The sequence below is a fragment of the Notolepis coatsorum genome (assembly GCF_963971535.1).
Source record: "Notolepis coatsorum genome assembly, chromosome: 7".
NCBI classification, from domain to species: Eukaryota; Metazoa; Chordata; class Actinopteri; order Aulopiformes; family Paralepididae; genus Notolepis; species Notolepis coatsorum.
Genome location: NC_140171.1, coordinates 41,409,460 through 41,417,008, shown reverse-complemented (window position 1 = coordinate 41,417,008; position 7,549 = coordinate 41,409,460).

The window sequence follows — 7,549 nt, the reverse complement described above, 5'->3', positions numbered from 1 at the left end:
TATGTCCTAGTAGGAATTACAACTAGGAGGCTGACGTGAATGGTTTTTCCCAGTCGGAAGCTGATTCTTCCGATTCTTCCCACGTAACGTGAACGCGACATCAGAGAAAAATATCACCTCCGCGCTGCTTGTGAGATTTACGTGGCTACGTCACAGCCAAGGAAAGGGAGCGCTGGATTTGTGCAAAACGCCCTGTTCCTAAACCACACGCTATCAGTCGTACTCGTACCACAGTACTGGCAAAACGGGAGGAGCCTAGAATCAAAACAAACGCACCAGTCCCAGTTGCCGTTACCACCAGTTGTGTTCGATCCAGTCCCACACGCGAACGGCAACTCCATTCAGTCCCGGGCCTGGGCCCGGGGCCGGAGGGGGGGCCGGGGCCCGGGCCCCCCCTCCCGCCAGACGGTGGGCGGGCCCTAAGGCCGCTGCCTCCCCTGCCGCGCCTATAGCTCCGCCCCTGCAGTTGTTTGTCTTTGATGTCGAGGCCCGCTGTATCCAGTAGTTTGAACGCTAAAACAGCGTCAGGTAGAACCATATCGAATTTCTTGATCCGGTTGTACTTCTGTTCAAAATCAATAATAAAGTCCACCATGGAGACGCCGTCTCCTCGCGAAATCTGATCAAACTCCGAATAGGCTTCGTAAGCCCGGTCCTTCTCTTCTCTCAAAAACACATTGTCAAGTTCTCGAATCAAAGTTACCATTCCATCATCCTTATTTAGATCATCGACAGGTATTTCCAATGCAGTATCCCTCGCCCTACCCGTCAATGACAGAGCAACAGCCAACGCTTGTTTCTCCTTGACTAAATCCGTCACCCGACTCCACATCTCCACTTCATTCTTCCACTTCTCAAAAGACGTTTTTTCGTCTAGTCCAGGCGGCAGCCTGAAGTTAGTAATGTTAGAGGCCGATATCCTCTGTTACCATGTTAAGCTGCAAATAAGACAACCGTTATCTTTCATTGATGTTTATTTCACGCACCACAGCGTAGTGGCCACAGCCTTCACCCAGTCCAAAACCAGTGACGCGCCACAACAGCGCCCATTCACCTTTATCCAGATTACCGTAATGGCTGCAGTAGAAGTGAACTTAACACTCCCCTGAGAGTCACTAAGAAGGTTGGCCAAAGCACATACTTGCTGGAAGATGGCCGAAGATGGAACGCCTCTCACCTAGCTCCTGATCGCTGTGCAGCCGTAAAGCCACAGGACATTCCTGCTTCACCTGACCTTGCCTCTCCATCCTCTCCAAAGAAAACACGAGTCAGAAAGAAGCCTAACTGGATGCAAGAATATGTAACTGATTAGATATTGGTCTTCCGAATGTAGCTTGTCAACAGATCTCTTGTTTTGTTGTATTTTCAAAGGTATGCAATGTAGTGTTAAAAAAAAAATTATAAAAAATCCTACAGTTGTATCCTATTTCAGATCTGTGAAACAGAGTATTTTGTGTTCATGTTCATGTTCACCTTTCTTATATTTTCTGGTTTACTAACTAACAGTACTGAGTACAGTTAAGGAAAATGGTTATGCCTGAATGCAGGTTCTGAGATTATTTTATTTAGCCTCAGAGGAAATGTTTTTTCTACAAAGAGAGGACATGTTGTGTCCTACTGTTATACACAGTGTTTAAAGAATGCAGTTACTTATTTGCACCACTTGGTGTGACCTGCCTAGACAGGCATGAAGAAGAAGCATGAATACAGGAAGTGAGGCTTGCATGCCATGATGTGTGATGCTATGCAGGAACTAAACAAAGAATAGTCAATTGAAATAGATCCACTCTCCCCAGTGTCTTATTCATTGCCATCCACCTCTACAGATGTCTTAGTTGAGAGACAGTTGGATGTGTTAGTTTGTTGGATGTCTTACTGAGAACAGCTGGATGCACTTCCGAGCTGCTTCCACATGGAGGCAACTTCTCTTTTTTTTTTATAACTACTTTTTCGGTGTCAATAAATCTTCAATTAATGTGTGTTTATTGTATAGCAATAAGGTTGGATGACATCGGCCATTGTATAAAAGCCATTACACCACGTGCAGTCGTGGGTTATGAGAATTAGACCATGCCTAGGGGGGTCTAACAACCCTCGGCTGCGCCTCGGGCCTAACAACCACCCCTAGGCATGGTCTAATTTTCATAACCCACTCCTGCGCGTGATGTAATGCTTTAGTAACTAAGGCTCACCCAGACTGAGAGTTTCAAAGTCAATCAGTACCTACCACCCGTTTTGTTTTAGGAAGACGTCATGGATGGAACCTAACAAGAACCCATAGCAGTTGAAAGGAATGGACACTTGAGTCCACACGAGTCCCACTTGTGAATGTCATTGTCGGCTACATTAATTAAGGCAGCCATGGCATTTAAAGCTGAATTTTAACTCGGCTGAATGCGGAGAATCAGCATATCCACATACATTCATGACATTTTCTAGCAGGATTAGCATCCCATTTGCTTCTTTTACATGGTCAACCACCATGTGCCCCAAGAGACATTTGCCACTTACTCTGGAATCTGTTTGACTTTCTGTTGGAATTAAATATACACAACATCACATTCTAGAATCCATATACTTGGCTGTCACTGAAATCAAATTCCAGAATTGTAAGTGGATTGTTTTGGAATTCCATTAATCTCCTGCTTAATTAAAAGCATGGACACGCTGACTGTTAAGAGAACATTAATTAGTCTTTCTCCAGGCCATTATATTAGCTGCAGAATTGCCAGACTTGCCCTGACCCCAGGAAACAAATTGAAATGTGCAGGGGCCCATCCTCTGACCCAAGTATGTGTGTGCACGTCTATTATTTGTGTGTGTGTGTGTGTGTGTGTGTGTGTGTGTGTGTGTGTGTGTGTGTGTGTGTGTGTGTGTGTGTGTGTGTGTGTGTGTGTGTGCCTGTGTGTGTATGCATGGACACGTCTATGCCAACTCTCTGGCTTGTGGACCTCAGACTGTGCACCACAGCATACGCACGCATTCAGGTTCTTCCTCTCCGCACCTCAATTTTCCGTAAGAGTGCTCAATGGAAGAAAAACACTTAACAGGTACACACAGACCACCTTGAATAATTCACTCTGATTGGCAAAAAGGAAAGTAAAAAGGGAGAGAGAGAGAGAGAGAGAGAGAGAGAGAGAGAGAGAGAGAGAGAGAGAGAGAGAGAGAGAGAGAGAGAGAGAGAGAGAGAGAGAGAGAGAGAGAGAGAGAGAGAGAGAGAAGGCCATCCACTGGCTGTTTCGAGGTCACATCCACCCCCATACATGTTTAATTGGCTTTGGGATGTTGTGGTGTTTGTTCTGCTCCCGCTCTGAGTCAGACCCAACATACCTCTTCTAGAGGGTGTCATTCATGGAGGCTCAGAGATGGAGGGACTATTCTCGGAGCACATTAGTAGGCTACAGCACAGGAAACACTGACATTTAGACTAAAGGATGGCTGAGGGAGGGAGTTGGCTGTAGTCACCGGTGTATATGACGGATAGACGCAGGCATACCGCCAGTAAAATCTAGTATTGAGCAAGTACAGTGGGCAGATCTGGGTCAAATTGCTATTTGATTGAAATATTCAATAACTTTTCTGGAATTAATTGAGTCTGTTGAGCACACTGCAACCAGGTGGAGAGTGTAAACCTTTCCCATCTTGTTCTCCATGCTAAAAGCAAAGTAGGGCTGGGCGATATGGCCTCTAAATGATATCGCAATATTTTTTTGGCTTGAGGACAATGTCCTCTAAAGTCTAAAGCACTTAAAAATGCTTGAAAAAATCTAAGACAATTTATGTTGTGAAGGGCCAGATTAAACCGAATATATATATTTATTTATATATATATATTTAATTGTATTTGTATATTCTCTAATATTCCCTGATATCCCTTGTATATTCCTTGTACAATATGCATTGAATATCCAATCTAGCCTACTGAACATCCCATAATAGTCTCCATTCTACTATTGGTCGAGACCTTGGTGCCAGGTTGCCATACCCCCCAGACCCAGTTCAAACGTACCGCTCAACATGTACGAACAAGTCCTAGTTCCGCGTAGGAATCTGGCTACCGCACCACTAATGGTACTATTTGTTCATAGTGCGTATATATACTGCGCTACTAAAGTAGGACTTCCTTTTTAGTCCAGTTTCTTACCCTCCAATAGAGTGACAGACGTAAAGCCTCCCCGCGACGCCACGTGTGGGAGTAAGGCCAAGTTCGGCCTACCATCGGTATTGAGACATCGTGTATATTAATATTTGAATAGTCATATTTGGCACTATATCGTCGAGTTGGACGTAGTCTATTAAGCTAATAATAGTCTATTCATATGTAGTGCTTCGTGCGGTGAGAATACTATCGTAGTCAGTACCCCCATCGTTTCGGGTAGAACTGGCTGCTTATCCAGGGTGGCCGACCCCATGTGAGGCTGCACCCGAGGAGCCCCAGAGCCGACGAGCGAGTGGACCTGCATACCGGATTATTCTACCGACGACAGCCCGCCTTCCCAGGCACGGATTATGCTTTGTATACAGTGATTATTCTATGGATAAAGACCAACACTGCCGTGTGTTGGAAACCCCCCCCCGGAGAGGACGACAGGTGAGGAGACGCTCTACACGACGAGGTCGCTTCACGTCTCTCCATCGTGGACCGGAGGAAGCCGGCCCACAGAGAGTCCAACTGCTTTCATCTGTGGATCGAGGATCGCTGAGGCACCGAGCCGCACAACCGTGGGTTCTCCCAGGATACCCTCGGCCAGACGGATACAGCCAGACTCTACCCCCCCCCCCCCCTTCTCCAGTTGTCTTACAAGCGACCGGAATTCCCCCCTAGTGTATCCAGTTCTATAATCATTAAAGTATCATTGCTATTATTCCTTAAATATTCCAGGTTGTATATTTACCGCCTGCGCCACCAGAGATTGGACGTTCTCTATTGATATACCAACGAATACTCATTTGCCATAAAAGTGCATCCTATTTCAAATCATAAATGTAATTAAGTGATTGCTCTACATACCTTTTGCTATGTATTAATTATTATTAAACGCAGACTTTCGACTTGGTACATTTGTGTTGGATCGTTTCATCTACGTGGGAGTGTTTACCATAATTATTTATGCCTAGTACTGGGTGGCCAGAGTCTAAAGTACAAGAGGTAGTGGTAGTAAGTATCATATCTAACAATACAGTCAGGGAATTGTACCCCTCAGTTACAATTTATATAAAAACTCTTGGGTGCCTAAGACTTTTGCACAGTACTGTGTTTTCTATCCACTTTAGCCAGAAAAACACACACACACCCCTACCTCTCCCTACCTGCACTTGAACAACATCCTGGACACATTTCAGTCAGGTTTCAGAGCCAATCACAGCACAGAATCTGCCCTGCTTAAGGTCACCAATGACCTGCTCCTCACTACCGACAACCGCGACTGTGCTGTCCTTATGCTTTTAGACCTCAGTGCAGCTTTCGACACTATAGACCATGTTATCCTCATCGACCGTCTCCACCAGGCAGTTGGTGTCAGTGGCACAGCCCTATCATGGTTCACCTCCTACCTCAGTGATAGAAGCTTTTCCGTTAATATCGGAAACTGCTCCTCCCCCTCCGCCTCCCTCTCTTGCGGGGGATAGCGCCAAGGCTCCATCCTTGGCGCTATCCTATTCTCCCTATATATGCTGCCCCTTGGTCTGATCATTAAAAAACACAACATCTCTTTCCATTGTTATGCTGATGATACTCAGGTCTATCTCCCCATGAAACCCAACAATATAAACAATCTCGACAGTCTTTGTTCCTGCCTAGACGACATCAAATGCTGGATGGCACACAATTTTCTACAGCTCAATCAATCAAAGTGTGAAATCCTCCTTTTCGGCCCCCCAAACCAAACTAGTGTCATTGCCAGCAGCCTGGGTAATCTGTCTCCCCTAGTCAAGCCATTCGTTAAAAACCTGGGCGTGCTCTTTGACCATGAATTTTCCTTCAATAGGCAGGTAAACTCGGTGGTGAAGGGGTGTTTTTTCCAGCTCTGGTCCATAGCCAGGATCAAGGCCATTCTCTCCCCCTCAGACCTGAAAAGAGTAATTCACGCCTTCATATCTTCACGCTTAGACTACTGTAACTCCCTGTACCTGGGGCTTAATAAATCCATCATAGCCCATCTACAACTACCCCAAAACGCTGCTGCTAGACTGCTCACAGGTACCCGGAAGAGAGCTCACATCACCCCACATCACCCCATCCACTCTGTCGTGAGAGACTTATTCCTATTATTCTCATGATCCCGCTGTTCATCAAAGTGGTTGAGTGCCGGGTATTTCCTTTTTTAAATTCTTTATTTAAAAATGTCCTACATTTCGTTTGTGCAGGTATTATCACGGTAGAGGGGTCTGTCGGGAGATGCAATTTTATATCTTACTTATTGATTAATAAATGACTAGCAAATGTAATCATAGTTTGGATGGCTATTAAGTTGCAAATGATATATTAGTCAAAATCCTGTGATTTTTAGGTTGTTGACAAGTAGCTAGATAGACTTCTAGCTTGTACATCCAGTACATACATACAGTAAATTAATATATCACCTGCTGTATTAGAACCCTGATCAATAATACGTTATTGGTCTTTATAATACACATGGATAATGTTTATTTTAGCATTTTCAAAGTGGAAATGCTATTAGAAAAAATAATACATTCCAGACTCATATAATTCGAATGAAAAAGATGAACTACCCCATACGTATGTTAAATACATTATTACAACAACAATAAGCTTTTATAACATTGTTGACATCAAACTCCAGCAATCGGAAGTCTAAAATATGACTTCAGCTATACTGATCATCACCGGTCCCCTCTCCCTCCATGTTTAGCAGGATACGCTAAATATATGTACAGTGTACAGTGTCCCCCACCCACCCCCTACCCAACCCCCCCCCACCCCCCCCCCCCCCCCACCCAACCCCACCTACCCAACCTCCTCCAATGTACAGTTTCTACGTCAAATGTATATACTCCCTTTTCTGGACTCTTTTTGTATCACAAACAGTACTGTATTTGATAATCTGGTATGTCATAAATGTATAGATGTAGCAGTACTGTCTATCTGTATGGCGTGTGTGTCATATATGTTATGATGAATTGAAAATGGGGGACCCTGATGTAAACAAGACGAAAGTCTTTCTCTGGTCTGCATCCCCTTAACAATTGTATGTATTGATCTGTACTGTACTGTACCCATTCTGCAATCTGTTAATAAAGTTTTCAATCAATCAATCAATCAATCAATCAATCAATCAATCAATCAATCAATCAATCAATCAATCAATCAATCAATCAATCAATGTACTTGCCTCCCTCCACTGGCTCCCAGTGCGCTATAGAATAGACTTCAAGGTCCTCCTATTGGTCTACAAAGCCCTTAATGGTAAGGCCCCTGCTTACCTAGCAGACCTCCTCACCCCCTATAGCCTATACCAACACCAGGGCCCTCAGATTGGCTGACAATAGTCTCTTAACCACCCGTAGGTCTAATTTCAAGTCTAGGGGG